Consider the following 19129-nt stretch of genomic DNA (forward strand, 5'->3'; position numbering starts at 1 on the left):
TCTCTCTCTCTCTCTCTCTCTCTCTCTCTCTCTTGTATCCGCTCTTAGGCTCCGATCCGCAAGTCCGGAGTCGCTGCGGATCGGCTACACATTACGTCAAGAGTGCCATGTTGTGGCTGTGGCCGTAGAGCTTCCAGGGAGCTGCTGAAGGTTGGCAGAACATATTTCGCTATTGTGAAAGTCATATTCCGATTCATATATTCCGCCTGTTGAATTTACCAGAAAGGAAACTTCGCGTCTGCGCTATTAAGTCGAAAGCCTTAGCGCATTAGATGCAGTGGCGGATCCAGAGGAGGGGGGGGGGGGGGCAGGAGCGATCACCTCCTCCCCCCCCCCCCCAAAAAAAACCTGTTGCAGCACCTCTACCCTCCCTTACCTTCGTTGTGTATCTGTCGGTCACCTGTATCACTGATTACGACAAATTAATGGGACAAAGTAACAGTATTTATTCTGTGATGTGGCTTTTCTGATGATGTATCCACAAAAAACCCAAGAGTAAGGAATCGCCTCTCCGCTTTTACATCAAGTGACATCAAGTGACAGCCCCCCCTCATTAAAATAAGTCACGGGATCTACCCCTGCTTAGATGCCTCCTTGAAGGTGGATATTGACCGCTGGCGTCGTCATCCAACCATTGTCGAGTGTCGTGTCCATCTTGTCCCTTTTGCCCCTGTAAAAAGTGCGCTACTTCACCATACGGTGCAATGATCAACACGAGTGTGCGCGTGCCGTAAAAATCGTCATCCCATGATGACGTCACTATGACGTCATATGGTAACGTCATTAAATGCCATGTACGTTTGCTTAAAGGTGAACCGATTACGGAGGCCACGCAAAATCAAATTTCGTGCAACAAGCTATCACAAGAGGACTGGGGAGAATCAACGCATTGATTGAGAAGAAACAGAGCAGGAACTGAACCTTTGCTAGTGTCGGTGCAACGTATAGCACGACTATTGGCAGTAATCGTGCCGGCTGGGCATCGCTTAAGACGGTATATACAACAGCTCTTCGCTGAATATTCAGCAATCTGGTTTGCCGAAAGGAAAGCAATCGAGGGCTTAAAAGTCCTTTGTTTTCACAGATTACTCCGTGATGTTTCGATCGCCCCAGGAGCCGGTAGTACGTGAAACGATATTGAAGGTACGAATACCCCACGTCCGTGACCGGTCGCACTGGCCGTGCACATCCGCGCGAGGCCGCCTGCTTCGCGTTGCCGCCGAAGTGATTTATGTGATCGTCGCGATGTTGACGAACCCGGAACTCCTCGGATGCGGAGCAACAGTCGCGCGGGAAAAGGCCACGGGCATCATCAGAAGGTTATAAGAGAAGCAAACTTCAAGCAGCGTTATACGTTGATCGTGCCACGGTCGGCATTTTATAGCCGACTACGACGTCACACCGGTGATCACTGCAAACAACATCAGCCATGCGAGAGAAAACCACGCACTGCGTGCATCAACAAGAGAGAGAGAGAGAGAGACCGAAGAAACAAAGCCGGAGCCACGGTGTAAAAGGTCCGGAGCTTAGCAAAGGGGAAAATAACAAAAAAACTGTTTATCACCGACGTCCATCGACACCGCAAATTTCGCCGAGACAAACTTCCCCGAGAGCCAGCATGAGTAATGAATTTCAACTCGCAGAGGGGCCTCGCGCGGGACAACTTAATGACGGATGCAGGGCGGCATCATAGCGGCCATTATCGTGACGCGAGCACGAACAGCGCGACTCCCCGGAGTATGCACGACCAGACAGGAGGCGAGCTCCTCCCCTTGCCAGCGGCGGACGTAACATCGGAGAACCAATAGGGCTTAGCATCAGCGCACCAGCATTCTTCTATACACTCGCTCAGCCAGGCAAGGCAAAACTCGTGATTTGCCCTCTTCAGATCCGCTCTCGGCGTTCGTTCGGGCACCGTCCTGTTTACTTCCAGCATCATATTTCTTCCACGACCACGCAGAAACTGCGAAGTCGCGATGCATTTGAGTCGTGTTTCCTTTACGTATTCTTCGGCATCGCTATGGTTGCGTAACTCTCTACTTAGAGGCGTGCATCCTTCGTATATCAAACTTCAAAAGGCAACCTGAAGACAGTCTGCGCATGCGCTTGGAGTACAGTCTTTCTCTCTCTCTCTTATAGCAGAGAAGATCAAGATTCCAAGGCTCGCCGCGATTCTACGATCGCTCGTCGCCCACTAATTCAGCGCCGCGAAATGCGAGCGTGCGGAGAACATTAGGAGTGTCTTCCCCTGGAGTCCACTATACAGCTACGGCGCTCGTAGAAAAAAAAAGAACCGAAAGCAAATGACGCTTGATAACAGCACGCGGTTCTTCATCGGGTTTGTTTCTGGAGTTTTCCAACGCAAGGCAATGTCTCGTTCGTAGCAGATGCCCAGCAAGCGGTGTGCACATCGCAGTCGACTGGCGTGGAGCGGTGCGTGGTCGTTTCTGTTTTGAAATCCATTGAAATAGTTTGCAGTGCTATTCAAGCTGTTGTTTGCGACAACTGCTTCGAGGATTCGGGCCTTTGGCAAAGCTGTTCAAATGACCATCTGAGCAGTAGCCCATGCACTAACCACCAGCTTATCACGACAGCCGACAATATCACGTCTTCCAAGAACCGGGATGACTATAAATGACATTCAATGACATTTTTTGTCAAAGGTCTACGTTGTGAGGGACTCCGGAAATTTTGACGTCCTGGGCTTCTTTAAGGTAAATCTAAGCACATGGGCCTCTACCACTTCATCTCCACCGAAATATGGCCGTCATGGCAGGAACACGATCACGCCAAGGTCCCTAGATGAAACAAGTTTCTAGGGACCTGAGATCACGCGAAAACGTAGCGCCACCTATCGAACGAAGCCAAAAACACATCTTTTCCACCATGTCTTGTTCAACCAAGGGGCGCTTATAGGCGTACCGTCCAAACGCGATACACGTCCTGCAGGAACACAAGCGGTGTCCATGTGTGCTGCAGGGAACGGTCATCGGCGTCGCAGGGAAACACAGCCCACCAGCTCGTACGAGTGAACAAGATATGGTGGAAAAGCCATGTTGCCAGACTGAATTTTTAAAGGGTCTATTGAGCACCATGCATGACCACTAGACCACCACAATGGGTGATCACTCCTTTTTCAAAGAGCCCTAGGACTAGGACATTCTCAGCATTGCCTCAGCATTCACTTTTTTAGACTGCCGTGTTGATCAACATTAATATTAAAACAAATTCACTGCTTATTAATTGATCTGAACGAAACCCTACCCCTTATGTAATGTCTTCCAGAAAGGGGTTCCTTAAGGTAATCTACTAAACCGAATTGACTACCACGCCTTGCGCTCTTTTGTGACGAATTTTCACCAACTTGTGCATCTTTATGCCATTCTCACTGTACTGCAGCGCACACGGGTTGCTTTTCTGAATATTGTCAAATTTCGTCAGTAGTAAAACGTAACTCGTTGAGATGACTGCTACGACCTTCCTGATTGGTTTAAACCGCGCCATTAGGAAATTTGACAATATGGCTAAATCTCATCGCGTTCAGATTAGCACCCAGGATAGCAAAGACAGTCACTGGTCTTCCTGAATGAAAAAAAAAAAATGTTAAAATTTGTGATGTCAGTGCTCTGCCGACAACCGTTCCTACAGGCTATTGCGTGAACAATGCTGCATCGTTATCACTACCCAGTGGTTTACCTCTTTACTTTTCTCATTTTTTTTTTCTTCTCACGGGCGTCGCGCAGCGGCGTTCCATGGCGCAACTCGGAACTCCCCCTGAAAGGGGCGGGGCCTGCAACATCGCGCTCCAAGCGCTGATGACGACGATGACGGCAGTGCATGCCGCCTTCTGGGAAAGTGATGCGAGAGTGTCGCCCTCTAGGGGCGGTCTTCTCTCGAAATCGTGAGCTCCTCCGCTGACCGTGCACGAGATCAAATGACGATGCGCGCATCAACAGCGGGCAACACGACGGCATGCAGCCGCAGCTCTCGGCGAAGTCACGGCCACGAACAAAACTACCGCGAGGGATCGTACATCATCATGAATTGTGCAGACTCGAAAGCTGCGCTCGCTATTAATATAATGAGTGTGCAGTCCTATAGATGAATACATTGTTTCTCGCGCCGTACGTTCGTAGGCGCGGACGGAGGATCGACAGGTTCTGTATCACGGCTATTGTTCCGACCTGTCGGTGTACCCGTGGTTGTGCAGTGATGGAGTAAGGAAAAGGATGAAGATGGAAAAGCTCGTACGTCTTGCGTAAACTCTGCCCCCTGTGTCAAAGTTAAACCGGGGTCATAATTGGGTATACAATCAGAAGGAGCTGTGTTCCCGCAACGAATGTCCGCCTGCAGGACGTTTGTATATTGGCACGTGTGCTTGCTTAATAATCTCTCATTACAGTGTCGAATTAAGACAGAGGGACAACTACCGAAATGAATGTCACTTGACACACCACCCCGTGTAAATAACCACAATTTAAATGCGAAGCATTTCTTAGCGTATACTGCAAACACTTCTGGTGTCTGTCTACGTATCTATCTGTCTATCTATCTAGCCTCCTATGTCTTGGTGCTCTAGTGATCACCCTTTAACTTGGGGTAAACGAAAATTAGTATGAGAGGGTAAGGTGGTTTCACGAATACTACTTGCTACTTATTACGTTATTTATTGCACAATCCCGTCGCGTATATGTCGTCAAACACTTTCCTCCAGACAGCGGGATATACCCGCTGGCGGATAAGTGTCACTGGTATACTGTTATGTGCCACAGGTGATTGACCCTTCATGCCTAGCCAGGAACAGCGAGAACACACATGGGTAATTTTATAGAATGAGAGTTAAGAAAAAGCTCACATCGGCTGCGTTGTGCCGACGAATGTAAAAAAAAATGTAAGGGTCCCAGCAGGATTCGAACCCTCGCATTCTGCGTGACAACAAAGTACTCTACCACACAGCCGTGCCAGTTCTCGCAACTGCTTTTAAATAGGCCCTAATGTTCGTTAAGCGTCTGTTGGGGATGCAGTGATGGCAGTAAAATTTTATAAACTTACATATGTACACCTACGATACAGCCGTTACGTCGAGTCAAGATCAATTGTAGTCAAATGCGCCCCGCCGTGGTGGTCTAGTGGTTAAGGTATACTCGGCTGCTGACTCGCAAGTTGCGGGAACGGAACCGGGCTGCGGCGGCTGCATTTTCGATGGAGGTGGGAATGCTATAGGCCTGTGTGCTCAGATTTGCGTGCACGTTAAGGAACCCCAGGTGGTCAAAGTTTCCGGAGCCCTGTACTACGGCGTCTCTCATTAACATATGGTGATTTTGAGACGTTAAACCCCACATATCAATTATGAATTAAGTGCAATGCACTGCAAATGATTGACACTTTAAATCAATGTCAACAAGTGGGTGAAGCTAGAGGTCCTAAGGTTCATGATGTGTACGTTGAAGTCGACGACTAGTATAAAGGACGAACGGACGCACGGACGGAAGGACAGGTAGACGCATGCACTGATGCACGGAAGCTTGGACGGACGGCCACATGGGCGGACGGACAGATGGATGGAGGGACGTGCGGACGAAGGGCGCAGGTAATCATGTATTGCGCTATTTTATATATAGCTGAATTATGTTGACATAACTTCGGTTATTTACTCATTTGTTTTTATTTATTGTTGTGCAGTGTTCAATTTTCGTTTGGGTATTATGGGGCTTGATGGAGGCCAAATAGGTCGGCTCTAAGGTGCTTCACTCCTAAACGCTGGCATCGGCAGCGTCGACCAAACGAACGCATACAATAAGTATCATGGTCCCAGCAACAGGCGAACCCTTCATTCTGCATGGCAATGTATTCTACCAAAGAGCCACACCAGTTCTCGGAACTAGTTTTCAAGTAGACCAAATGTTAGTGAAACGTCAATTGTGGTTGCAGAGCTGGCTATCCAATCTTATAAACAGCATACATACGTATACATCTGTCATACGGCCATCACGTATAGGTTAACCATAGAGTTTCCCAATGTACACTAGAGGGAACTCTGGCGCTATAGTGTCCATGGGAGCTGTAATGCACGGTGCTTCAGCGAGCATGGGAATGATGGTTATAGTACACACATTTGTCTAAACTTCGTACTTCTGGCCTGCTTTTGGCTCCGTGTGTGTTCGTGTGGCTTGGAGCTGTTTTATCACGAAACAAATATTAGCAAATGTTCAGCGGTTGCGCTTCACCATCTTATTCTTTTAAACTTACCTTCCCAAATCGGGTCACGAAGTTTAAAAGGGTTGAATCTTTCTTTCGAAACAAAACCGAAATACAGTAATAAACGAAGCCTCAAGTACGATTCGCCACCCACAAGTACGAAGACTATAGGCAAATGTGTGTACTACCCATAATTCCCATGGTCGCTGAACGATCGCAGCGCCAGAGTGTCCCCTAATTAATTTTGAGAAACTCTATGGGGTTAACCACAATTGTTGTGAAGCGCCATCCGCTGAAGTTGATTTATCTAGCAGTGTCACAGGGCTGTCATCCTCGCTGACATAAGCGCTACATATACGCGTATCAGCTTACCGCTTCTGGTGTTGCTAATACGCATGTTGCTGTTAGCATCATTATGCAACAGTAAACCTGCGATAGTTTAACATATGTCTGTTCTTACAACATTTGACATATCTTTAGCATTGTTTCGTAACATTTTGCTCAATAAAAATTACATCACAGTCACCTTCCCTCCGCATGCTTCGCATAGAATCAATTTACGAAGTACGTGGGATCTGTTGGATCTTTTAAATGATTATCAACTGAGCATTTAGCCTACCAGTACATTTCTATTGACCTGCATGCTTGCCAAGCTTGTTAGTTTCGTAGCACGTGTTATTTTGCCGTTGTTGGTTGGTTGTTACGCTAGCTTGCTTGCTTGCTCAATTGCTTGCTTGCTTGCTTGCATGCTTACTTGCTTGCTTGCTTGCTCACTATCTTTCCTTATATTTACTACGCTTATTCTCGTCATCAAAAAATGATGCGATTTCATGCTGGCAGTTGTGCTGGCATGTCCTACATAGGCGTATAGGACGCTTTTTGTGTGTCAACTTTGCAGACGTGAGGCCTTGATATCCAGGCCTCCTCCATTCCAGCGGGTTACGATGGGGCTCCAGACAATTGTTAGTTGTCGAGCCCTGACTGCTACGATTATTTTTTTTTATGTGCAGGGTTCTCCATCCATCCGCTAGTCTCTACAGGCCTCGGCAGCTCCGCTAGTAATTCGAGCGTCATTTCAAACCTAGAAGACGTATACCAAGGCATGTGAGGTGAGTAAGGTTTCAGGTAGCACGTTGTTCGTGTTCAGACGGTATAATGTCGTCAGTAGGGAAAGAACACGATGAAATAACAAAAGCAAAGAGCGGCGAAAGAAAACAAGGAAAGACCGGTAAATAAAGTGCAATGGCAACATAAATGGATGCGAAGCACATTAGACGCTCCGACTGAAGTCCACCAGTGGTCTGGCTTCCCAGCCGGGCAAGAACATTAGCGGTAACGCCTCTTATTCGTCGTGACCGCCACAAGTCATTGAAATTCCACAAAAAAATAAGAGTAACAAAAAAGGAAAATAAGCAAAGGGCAACGTTTTGGGAAACCGACGCGGTAAAAGTGTTCGCGCCACTGCGTCCTACATTGTCGGCCGTCTTGATGAGCGTCGTGATGATTCCGATGTCTGGCGGCATGTGACCGTGCAAGCTTGCGTATACAACACCCCGTGCCTTGTTCGTCAACAGTTCCGTGCAGCGTATACATTGGATGTTCCATGTATAGCGCACACCTAAGCAGAGACTACAGCACAGAAAGTTAACGTGAACATTGAGAAATTAAGGCGGGCAAGTTGGTTGCCAGCGTTATGGAACACGGTTTTACAGTAAGCCGTGCTTTTATTGCCGTGCCCTGCCTTAAAACGTGCCGATGAAGTGATGCGCCATATCCAACGCACCCAGTTAGAATCAATGTACACAACCATTCATTTGCATCTTCTACTTGTACAGAGCGCTGAATCGCGCAAAATGAGTTGTGTCTATACTCAGTCCTCTGACGCTTGCTTCAGGTATCGGGGAGAGATACCCACAAAAACCACAATTGTTTTCGAACGAACTACTCCACAAGGTGTTACTTGACTGGGCTGCAATGGGATGGGAAATAATAACCGGAAGTGAACCAGGAGGCCGGACGGACGAACCGGCAGAGAGCCATGAGAATCAAGTGAGAGAAAGTTGACAAAGAAAGTTATTAAAGAGATAATTTTCGTAGATACTGGAGACCATGGCATATGGACTTTAAATAACGTGAGATACGAAAGTTACGTGACTGAAAAATCACGCTATAGCGTAGTAATTTCCGTGACGGAAATGACGACTTCAAAAGGGATTTGGGGCCCGACACAAACTATTTTCGTGTTAAGATAAAAAGCTCCACCGCTGTTTGACACGCGCGAAGGAAGTTCTTGTTTGGAAAGATTCTCGAACACGCGAACGTGATTCAACTTATAAGCCTCCCACCCCTTTTTTGTATGTGTGTTGGCTTTAGTGTTAAAAAAGCACGGAAGGGCAGCATAGTGATGACCATGCAAACAAGCAAGAGAACGGGGCACTGAAAAACAGAAGACAGAAGTTCGGTGTACTCAATTGATCCGTTCAACATCGCGACATCGTACCGTGGCTTTCCACGGGGTAAACATACGGGGCTAGCGGTTCCCAAAGGAAGGCAGGACAAAATGCCGCGCAAACAACGCCGCCGCCGCTAAGCAAAGCAAGTTGTCATCTTTGTTTATAAACGCAAAACATCCGTCGGATCGTTTGTCTTTGTCTCGGAAAGCCGCGTGGTATGCGCATGAACAACTAACGGAAGCTCGTGGGTGGCGTATGATTGAGCAGCGTCAGCAAGACACAACGCAGTTCTGTGGTCTGGCATAAGCTACCTGAAAAAGGGAAAACAGCAGCGAGAGAAGGCAGTTGAGAGGTTGTAAATACATTTATTTGACATAGATAGATAGATAGATAGATAGATAGATAGATAGATAGATAGATAGATAGATAGATAGATAGATAGATAGATAGATAGATAGATAGATAGATAGATAGATAGATAGATAGATAGATAGATAGATAGATAGATAGATAGATAGATACCGACAGTGACTACTTAGTACTGCAAATACAACAGCACCAATACAACTGATACTGCTGCTTCTGCTACTACTGCTACTACCACAACTACAACAGATGAAACTTCACCATGATTGTATCCTATTTATTACTATAATGCCTAGAATATATATTCTATAGGCACTATAATATTACTCGAAGCTTGAGCACAGTGAACTTTATAACGGTTACAATCATTTATATATATCATCTAATCCCATTCACATCTTCAGACCAGTTGCATCGACCTTACTTGTGCGTCAGAACCACCACAATGAATGACAGTGGGCTAACATAAGATGCGTGGTGTCCAAGGGATGCCTGCCATGCATGACGTAGTTTCGGCTTGCACATCTGGGTGTTGCCCTCAAAGTACTCGGGTATTCGAAAGCACATTCTTTCGAATCTCTGAATTTTTATCGGGTGAACTCATTGCTGCGTTTGCTTGAACACAGCCCTGGATATGTCACACTCTATACATATCTTTCACGATTGCGGGTCTCGTAAACACGAGAGACTGGGGGTGTCTTAAAGTTTACGCAGTGCGAACTATATATCCTTCACGAGTAACATTTGGTGCTCTCCCAGCATCACGTAATTCTGTAATGTCAATTCGAAGCTCACACCAAGAAGAGAGTGAAATGGATGGCAGACTGTATCACCTTTCTAAATATATGATGTTTGCTCTCGCAACCACTGATGAGCTGCTCGTCGCCTCCCGACAGACGAAGATCGTGCGAACAAACCCAAGAAAAAAATTAAGGGATTGAAAACTGAATATAAGTGTCGAAGAGTTCGGCGCAGATTCTAAATGAAATGCTGCGAATTGAAAAGAAAAGAAAAGAAATTCTTATTCTCGCTTGTCGTAAATAAGGGCGGCGAAGAGCATTCCACTCCAGCGCTCTGTGCAAACGAAGAAAATTCGGAATTCGCTTCCCCGGCGAAGCGGTTTTTCATAGAACCTCAAAATTCTGTGGCGAACCCCAGATTGAAGAAACAAGAACTAAAGGGAGGTTTATTTAGAATGTACATGAAATGGAAATGTAATCATTCTTTTTTTTTTTTTTGAGCGGCAAGATGACACTTTTAAACGGAAAAAGAAAATAGTGCCGAATACTTCCCGGTGGCCAAGCCTCTATTGCAAAGAGTAAATTGAAATTAACGGAAAGCGTGAGAGGCTGATTGTTGCAGTTCTAAGTGAATCAAATCATTATTTAGACAGTGAGTGAACCTCTACTCTGATCGTGTGCTTTGTTTTATATACGCACCCGCACGGAGAGTTACGTGCGCTACGACTCGAGTCTCAACAATTTGCCATGAGCGTCCTCAGGCGGCGTTCACATCTAACCACGAAAGCCAATGCATACCGCCGACTTGTTATAATAATTTACACCCATTGCAGCCTCTCAAGGGATTTATTACAGGAGTGGATTAGTAACCATATGTCGACAAACTTACTCATTAGTCCAGTCACTCGGGCTTGGATCAAGCTGTGAGTCTGAGTCTGAGCCAGTCCGCGTGAGTAATATTTTGGCGAGATTGAGTCTCAGGGGTTCCAGTCGAAAAAAGAATTTTTAATAAGCCTGAGTCCGAGTGGGCCCGATTCAATAAAACATCGGTGAGACTGAGTCGGAGTAAGTCCTAAGCGTAACATTTATTTCCTGAGTGAGTCCGAGTGAGCTCTACCTCTTATAGCTAACATATGATCCTATATATCAGCATTACTATCAGCCTTATGTCGGCTTACGTTTGTACTGAACTCCATGCACACATACAAGTGGCAGCCCCACGCCATGAGGAGCTTCGCCCCTGAAATTTCCTGAGCCGAACTCAATGTTACAGCATAGACATATGGTAAACAGTCGAATGTTTACTGTTGTGTAACGATGCCGAACGCGACACGGGTATCAGCAACACCAGATGCGGTATGCTGATATGCAGCGTTTGCACCAGGGAGGACGGTGGCCGGGGACATTGCTAGATAAATGAGCTTTAGTGGATGACCTTCATTATAATTGTCGTTCACCCGATGTGATTGCTGTATGATAGGAGCACGTATGTACTGTTTCAAAGATTGGATAGCCATGCAGTACTGAAATCACTATTGACGTTTCACGGACATAACGGTCTACTTGAAAACCAGTTGAAAGAGCTGGCGGGGCTCCATGGTAGAATACTTTAATGCCACGCAGAATGCTGGAGTTCAATTCCTGCCGGGACCATGATATTTATTCTATGCGTTCATGGGGTCAACGCTGCCTATGCCAGCTTGTAGGGGCGCAGCTCCTTAAGGCCGACCTGGTTTGCGTTCATCACGCCCCGCAAATCTCAAACCGAAACTGAAGACGTGCACAACAAAAAAGACAAACGTATGTGTAAATATTTTACGTTATGTGTACACTAATCAACCATACGGCAGCACAATATATGATCACCTGCGCCATCCATCTGTCTGTCCGTCCTAGCATATGTACATCCGTTCATCCGTTCGACACGTCCGTCCATTCATCTGTCCGTCCGTCCATCCAAGTGTGCGTCCTACCATCCGTGAATTAGTGCATACGTTCACCTGTCCAACCACCTGCCCGTCCATGCGTCCGTCCACCCATCTGTCTATACCGTCATCCATTTGTGTATACTAGCCGGTGGCTTCAACGTAGATATTATCAACTTTGGACCAGGGGCGTAGCCACGGGGTGCACACCAGGCCCGTGCCTTCCCCCCTCTCAATTTTTTTTACGCCATGGCTGAGAGAGCGGGAAATGACCATTTAAAGGGGGTGCCCTACCCGAAATAATGGAGCTAGTAAATAATGGAGATATAAATACACTACAATACATAATATACACTACAATACATAATAAATGCACTGTAACAACGAATCAACACTATATACAATATTTACAGCCCAGCGGTGTAGGCCCCCTGTGAAATACCTATAAAGCTTCTTCTTCTTCTTCTTCTTCTTCTTCTTCTTCTTCTTCTTCTTCTTCTTCTTCTTCTTCTTCTTCTTCTTCTTCTTCTTCTTCTTCTTCTTCTTCTTCTTCTTCTTCTTCTTCTTCTTCTTCTTCTTCTTCTTCTTCTTCTTCTTCTTCTTCTTCTTCTTCTTCTTCTTCTTCTTCTTCTACTTCTTCTTCTTCTTCAAGGCGGGTTAATGCCTAACCATCCTCTTGACAGGGATCGTAATAGTAAACATGTCATGCTAATCCTCTATGTATTAGAAATGCGGGAAAAAAATTAGAGGATAGAAAAGAACAGCTGCTTGTAATAGAGCGCAAAAAAAAGAAAAAGAAACGCAACGCAACAAAACCAGCTCGGCGAAATCGAGTGCAATTATACGATGTCCCGGCCAAACGAGAGCAAAACGCGGTCTATGAGATCGTAATAACGACGGCGGGACGGTGCGGGCTCTTTGGCCCGTCGAGTGGCCCGGGATCTTATAGGCAAATTCCCGAAGCGCGCTCGCAAATCGAAAAACGTGCGCGCGGCGATAAACGCGACTACGAGCAACCTTAATTACGGAATAATGAAAAACGACCGGCCCTCGTCGGGCGTTCGAGTATAAGCGAGATAGACTGAGAAGACGAAATAAAAGAAATTGGGGGGCCGCAGCACAAACAGGATGGCGGCGGTTAACTGCCCCGCTGGTGGAGGGGCTGGAAAAGAGTAAATAAGCGAACGTTCAAAGGGAAGGGTAGAAATGGGGAAGGTTACAGGAGGTGGGAGAGAGGGTCGGGGTACAAATTAGGGCCCCCGGGAGCGTTCGGTTTGTTCTGAGCGCACTGTGCTTCCGGGAGCTTCCGAAAAAGCTTTTCCTTTAATTAGGGAGCGTGGGAGTTGGAACACGTGTCACGGGAATTGGGCGAAAAATGCGGACTTCCGCAGGAATTACCCCGTCGGCTGCGCAGGCTCACCCACGTACACGCACGCACGTATCGAAACATACGCTAACCCGTGCTGTCCGTACATGTACGAAAGGTCTGTGGCCTCTCGCGAGGACATTCGAGAGCTGCGCAGACGACGACGAGCGAAACTCTTAATTTTTTTTTTCCCTTCTTCTTGAGGTAGCGCTGTTAACGCGTGCCGTGCGAGAACGGATAAAGGGTCACGCGAGCTTTATTCGCGAGAAAACGAAGGAAATTCAACGGAAGTTCAAATGTCTTGCTCTCTTTTTTTGTGTCTGCGTGTGCGAAACGAAAGTAAGTTAGCTCTTTCTTTCGCGTGGCTGCCTGCAGGGAATAAATACGCATAGATTGGTTCTGATAGGGCTTGCTGTTTTAGCAGTGCCTGATAATACTGGTAACTCACGCTTTAAAAAAATGAGGTTTCCTATATATTCGCTGAACTCCTGTACCGAACTTGTGCGTTACCTTCTGAGGGTGAAAGAACCCTCTCGAACTGATTGTGTAAAAGATTTTTTTTTTGCGCTACATGATCAGTTATGGATTAACAACACATCCAACTTCACCCCCTTGTCAACTAACTTTCTCCTCATAACCCCTCTGTGACGGTTGCGTTTGTAGTAAGCACTCCCCCTTCGTCCCTTCCCTTGTCCTCTGTCATTTTTTTTTTCGCTCCGTGATCAGTCACGGATTAACAACACGCCCAACTTTGTGCACTGGACCTTCTCGAGCTACCCTAGCACAATCACACATGTGTTTTTTTTTATGCGTTTCTCTCTTGACTAATTTTATTCAGTCAGGGCAAAATGCTGGACACTCATGTACTTAGATTTAGGTGTGCGCTAATAAACACCAAATAATGAAGGTTCCTGCAGCCCTCCTCGACCATGTTTCTCATACTCATACTGTGGTTTTGGGACGTTAAACCTTCCTTACCGGGTTGATTGGCGGAACATGGGAGAAGGCTTTGTTCTACAGTGCTCGTAGTAATAATTTATTATTATTATTATTATTATTATTATTATTATTATTATTATTATTATTATTATTATTATTATTATTATTATTATTATTATTATTATTAAGCGCTTGTTCTTTTTCTTGAAAAGAGGTAATGCAATTCAACAGAACAGCGCTTGTTGCAGAGCCACTTGGTTCAGTACTTGAGAAAAACTGGTCTGATAAGGCGAAAAAAAAAAATGGGTCCAGAGAAGACACAGATTTGTCTCTAAACAAACATGGGTGCTACACATGGTAACGCGCTTCTTCCTCCAATTAGTGTTTCTGTTCTTTCTTTCCTCTTACCTTTGAAACTTGGACACGTTCAGGTGTGCATCGATGGGTGACACAGTCACAAAACCATAGACTTGTTTTCATCAATTGCTTGTGTTGAAATGATAGAGCGAATTCAAGTCACTCTTACAGAGGAAAATAAAGATTTTCCCTTCTCAGTTTGTGGAGCGGTAACTTTCGCGTTCGCGCTTTGCATAGGTGGCTGCATAGTTTCGCAATTGCGGCAACTCGAAATACCCTGGAGATTTCGTTACGAACTCCTACGCGATCGTCTATACAAATATGCGTTTCCTCGCCAGATTGATAGACATTGATTACTCACTGCTTAGCATGTCCTGAGCATCTAACCTCTATTACACGGCCTCAATTGCAGCGCGCGGTGGACGAATCTCCACAGGGCAAAAATTCAAAGAAACTACACCTACGAAAATCGAGGCATGGCGTATTTAGAATAAAAAAAAATATTCATGTATCAGTTTTCCATGATTATTTTTGCAATATAATCTAATATTGTATCCTAATAAACAATGTTCCTTTTGGTTTTTTTTCATAAACTTGCTGTTTTGTGTGTGTAGCCATGTGTGGGCATACATTTTTTCTACGCTTTAGAATGAAACTACAGCTTTGAGTCAGTGCTTGTGTGTGTGTGGCTTCAAGTCTTTAAGACCCGTTCCTACGTACCGGTTTCCTAATAAGGATGGTCCTAGTAATGTTATTTACGTATCGAAACCGCTAGCCATTAATAGGCAAGTAGTGATAAATCCCAGCAATATTTCCGGTGCTCGTACATGCCAAGTGTAACATACTCTGCAATTGGCATCGTGGATGTAACGTAATTACCATGGTCGAAAACAGAAGATTTCGACATGTTTAGACTCGACATTTGCCGTCTGGTAACACTTGCAAACAGTTTCATCAAGGGTGACTGAGGTTGCGGAGAGGTGGGGGAAACGCACCTGGTATTACAGTGTAGGCACAAATGCAAATGCGGGAGAGTGTTGGGAAATGAACACCCTCGAACAAACGTATGAAAGTACAATTAAAAATAAATTAAATATTGTTGGGCTCTGTGTAGGTGGGCTTCTACTTCAACCTCCGCAAAGAAACTTGGTTACAAGGGAATAGAAAGACCGTTTTCGCAGGAAACTGCCTCCAAGCGCTAACAGATTTCCCATAGACGGTTTCAAGATTGCAAGTGGTGTGCCCCCCCCTCTAAAAAAAAACCGTTCGTTTACCAACTCGTAACATGGGAACTGATAGGTCGTTTTCACGTTTTCTTCAATAGTAAGGAAAGTCTCTTATTATTTTTTCAGATAAAAAAACGTGCTTGATGTTCAAGGCGATCTCTTGTAGTTTTATGTAGCTCAAAATAACATTTATTTGAATATATTTTGCCAAATGATGGAAGGAAAGTGCCGAAAATCAGCGAGCTGTTTTCAGACGCTCTTCTTGCCCACCTGTACTATTCCGGCACATCGGCGGACGAAAGCGGAAGTCATCAAGGGTCTGTGTTTGTAAACAGGGAAAGGGTCTATAGCAGTGTTCTATAAGAGTTCAGTTCCAAGTATACCGTTGGCAGAGCGTGCATACAACAGTATCGACGCACGACCGGAAGTGCCCACTTCCGAAGCCAACACCCGCGGTGTTTCCAATCGGCTGCGAAATCAGTGTAGGGCGCGTGTGCGAACGAAGAAGAGAAAGAAGTTGCCAAAAGCGGAACGTGGAATGGGGAGCAGGGGGCGCCGAAGGGGGGGGGGGGGGGGGGGGGGCTTGCAAGAAGAGCACGCGGCGGTCGGACGTAATCGAATCGATAAGAGAGGGCCGGGACTCGAGAGCGCGCTCCAGTCAAATTGGAAATCGGAAACCACTCACCACGCAGATTACGTTCGCTTCTTCCTCTTCTTCGTTGAAAACTCTCTCTGCGCCCCACGCTTTTTCCACCGGATTCCTCAGTTCCCATTTACTTCGCCCCGTCGCAACTCGAGACGCATTCAGCGTCGGTGCCTCTACAGATCACGAGGGTAAAAGAAAAAAGAAAAACGCGTAAGAATGGAGATCTCCTCCTTTCCTTATTCTTCGTCTTCTTCCTCGCGCAAATTTCTCTACAAGAAACTGTAATGATGTATAACTGTGCGATTAGGTAGAATAAAAAAACAACAAGAGAACGAAAAATCCAGCTGAGAGGCACCAACGTAGAAACAGAGTAAACTTTGAAAGTTTACTCCCTTTTAAAAAAAGTAAGTAAGTAAACGATCGACTGACATCGGAGCGTAAGCTGGGCCCTTATTTGTGCAACTACGGTCCCCGCGCAGTAAAAAAAAAAAAAAAACAGGAGAGGGGGGAGTTACGGGAAAGGAATTTATCCGCGGCCTCAAATTCGTGTTCTTCCAGAGTTCCTGCTTATTCCTCATCTCGCCTGTCTATCGTTGTCCCTTATTTATTTTTTTAGTTTCGCAAATTTTATCCTCTTTTTTTCCTTTCACTCGCTCTCTTTACTTCACGGGCTCTCTCCTCGCAACACTGATTCGCGAGACTTCAAAAGGAAACCAATCAAAGTCCTCGCGGGTGCCGTCGTACTCGTGCATTCCGGCATTATAGTTGCGCGCTTGTGGCGTGCATTTCGCCTTCTTTTCTGAGGCAGCGTAAGCACACTCCGATTTCTCCGGGTCTCTCCCCCCCCCCCCCCCCCCCGCTCTCTATAAAATGGCTCCTTCCATTTCTCTCATCCTCTCGCGTTTCCTTCCCGACTCACTCCACCAGCTACCCTCGCTCGTTGACGAAGATTTCCCAAATTTCTTCGCGCGGAAGGATGAGAGATTCGATACGCGCCAAAGGCCTGCGGATCGTACTCGTATGAATGCGGGGAAAAAGAAAAGAAAAAAAAAACATTCAGGGCCACCGTTTAGATGTTACGCTCTTCCCTCTTCCTCATCTAACTCTTCTCTCAATCTTCGCCGTACTTTTTTTTCGGTTGTGATATAGTCACCGCCCCCGCCACATACCCAGCCTGCCAATCCCTCAATGCCGCATTTTTTTGTGTGATTTTTTTTTTTTTTGCTGCTGAGTGTCCCGGAATCGGCTTTATCACTGTTCCTATTGGCACCTCCACATAATTTTTTTTTTTGTCGTTTAGCTATGCTTACTTGACTCTACGACTCGTATGAAGAATTCGTTTCGTTCCTTTGACTTGTACGTAAATTTTGTGCAGCGCCTCTTCTCGCACGAGCGGCCGCCAAAGCGAGCGATTAAATTGAAGTGTTTGCGTAAAGCTCCACCCCCGTCTCCTATTTCTCATCGCAATCTGCAGCCCTTCGGAAATCTCGCATAAGCGTATTGCTTAAGCCGCGTCCTGAGCTTTGTCGTTGTTTCAGGGAAAAAAGTTTTCTGTGGCTGCTAACCAAAACATCTTTTTTAAGCTCCTGGGTTCTATAGCTTCGGTAACCTTCACGTATTCTCGATTTTCAAGTTCCGCAGCCAGTACTCGTCATCGCGTCGTGTGTCTTTACTGGACGGTCTTCTTGTACATTGTACTGTCCAAGGCATATACGTGTGCTGGGTTCCTCGTGTGGGAGAAGGGTACGGTTATAATTTACCCAGCCTCATCCCCCCCCCCCCCCGCTACTCAAATGGACGACTCCAAGAAAAAAAAAACAGGCTACAAAAATAGATTTAAAATTGTAAATGAAGCAACGACGCGTAGTTGGGAGTAAACGTGGGGCGCAAGCCATTCTTAGCAAGCAACGTATAACCCTGCGCGTGAAACAATGACACTAAAAATCCGAATGAGTAAACTTATGGTGCTGACTTGCTCCCCCCCCTCTATATGATGAGGGGTGGGATACCCTATCCCCCAAATCATAATATGAAGCTATGGAAAGACGTTAAGATCAGCCAGTGCTTACAGCCAACATTCTATATTCTATTGGAGCTGTACTTGTCATAAGCAGAGATTTCTCAAGTATACGCCAACCTTCACACAATTATTAGCCAGTCACGCTGAGTCGGTATATGTGTAACTATGCCCAATGTTGTCACCACCACCGGCTGTTGGCAACGTTAATGCGAGAAAGAGGTGTAAAAGGGGAAAGTATTGTGCACAAGAGATTCAAAACGTCCTGCGGGAAGCCGCATACATAATCGAGACGTGGGTGATAACTTAACTTAACGGTGATAAAGTTCGTCGTAGACTGTAGCCAGTGACAGAAACAGTACTACTCGTAAACGTAGCCGAGCCAGACGAACCAAAAATTGGAATAATTAACAGCTGTCGTAGAAAAAAAAAATGGCAGCATATCCACGGAGTGAATGATGGAGAGTGGGGCGAAACATTCGTCCGTCCATTCGTTCTTGCTTCCGTCCGTTCATGCGTCCGTCTGTGTGACCGTCCATGCGTCCATCCGCCCGTCCGTGCGTGCATCTGTTCGTGCGTCCGTCCCTGCGTTCGTCCATGCCTCCGCCCCTGCGTCCGTTCATGCGTCCTTCCATGCATCTGTCTGTGTGTCCGTCCGTCCGTCCATCTATTCAACACTCCAAGTACCACCATCTCGCATCTTTTCATGATATATTCCGCATACAGAAGCACCGACATCCAGTGGAGATTCCAAGTACTAAATGAGAGGTGTCACACACACGCTTTCTTACGGCTTGCGCTTGCGCTTCGGGTCTACTTCCTTCCTTTAAGCACCTCGAGTTCATGGTATATACTAGTTCATCGTATTCATGGCACAGCGGCTCAACGCTCGCTAA

Source organism: Rhipicephalus microplus, chromosome 3, assembly GCF_043290135.1.
Source record: "Rhipicephalus microplus isolate Deutch F79 chromosome 3, USDA_Rmic, whole genome shotgun sequence".
Lineage (NCBI taxonomy): Eukaryota > Metazoa > Arthropoda > Arachnida > Ixodida > Ixodidae > Rhipicephalus > Rhipicephalus microplus.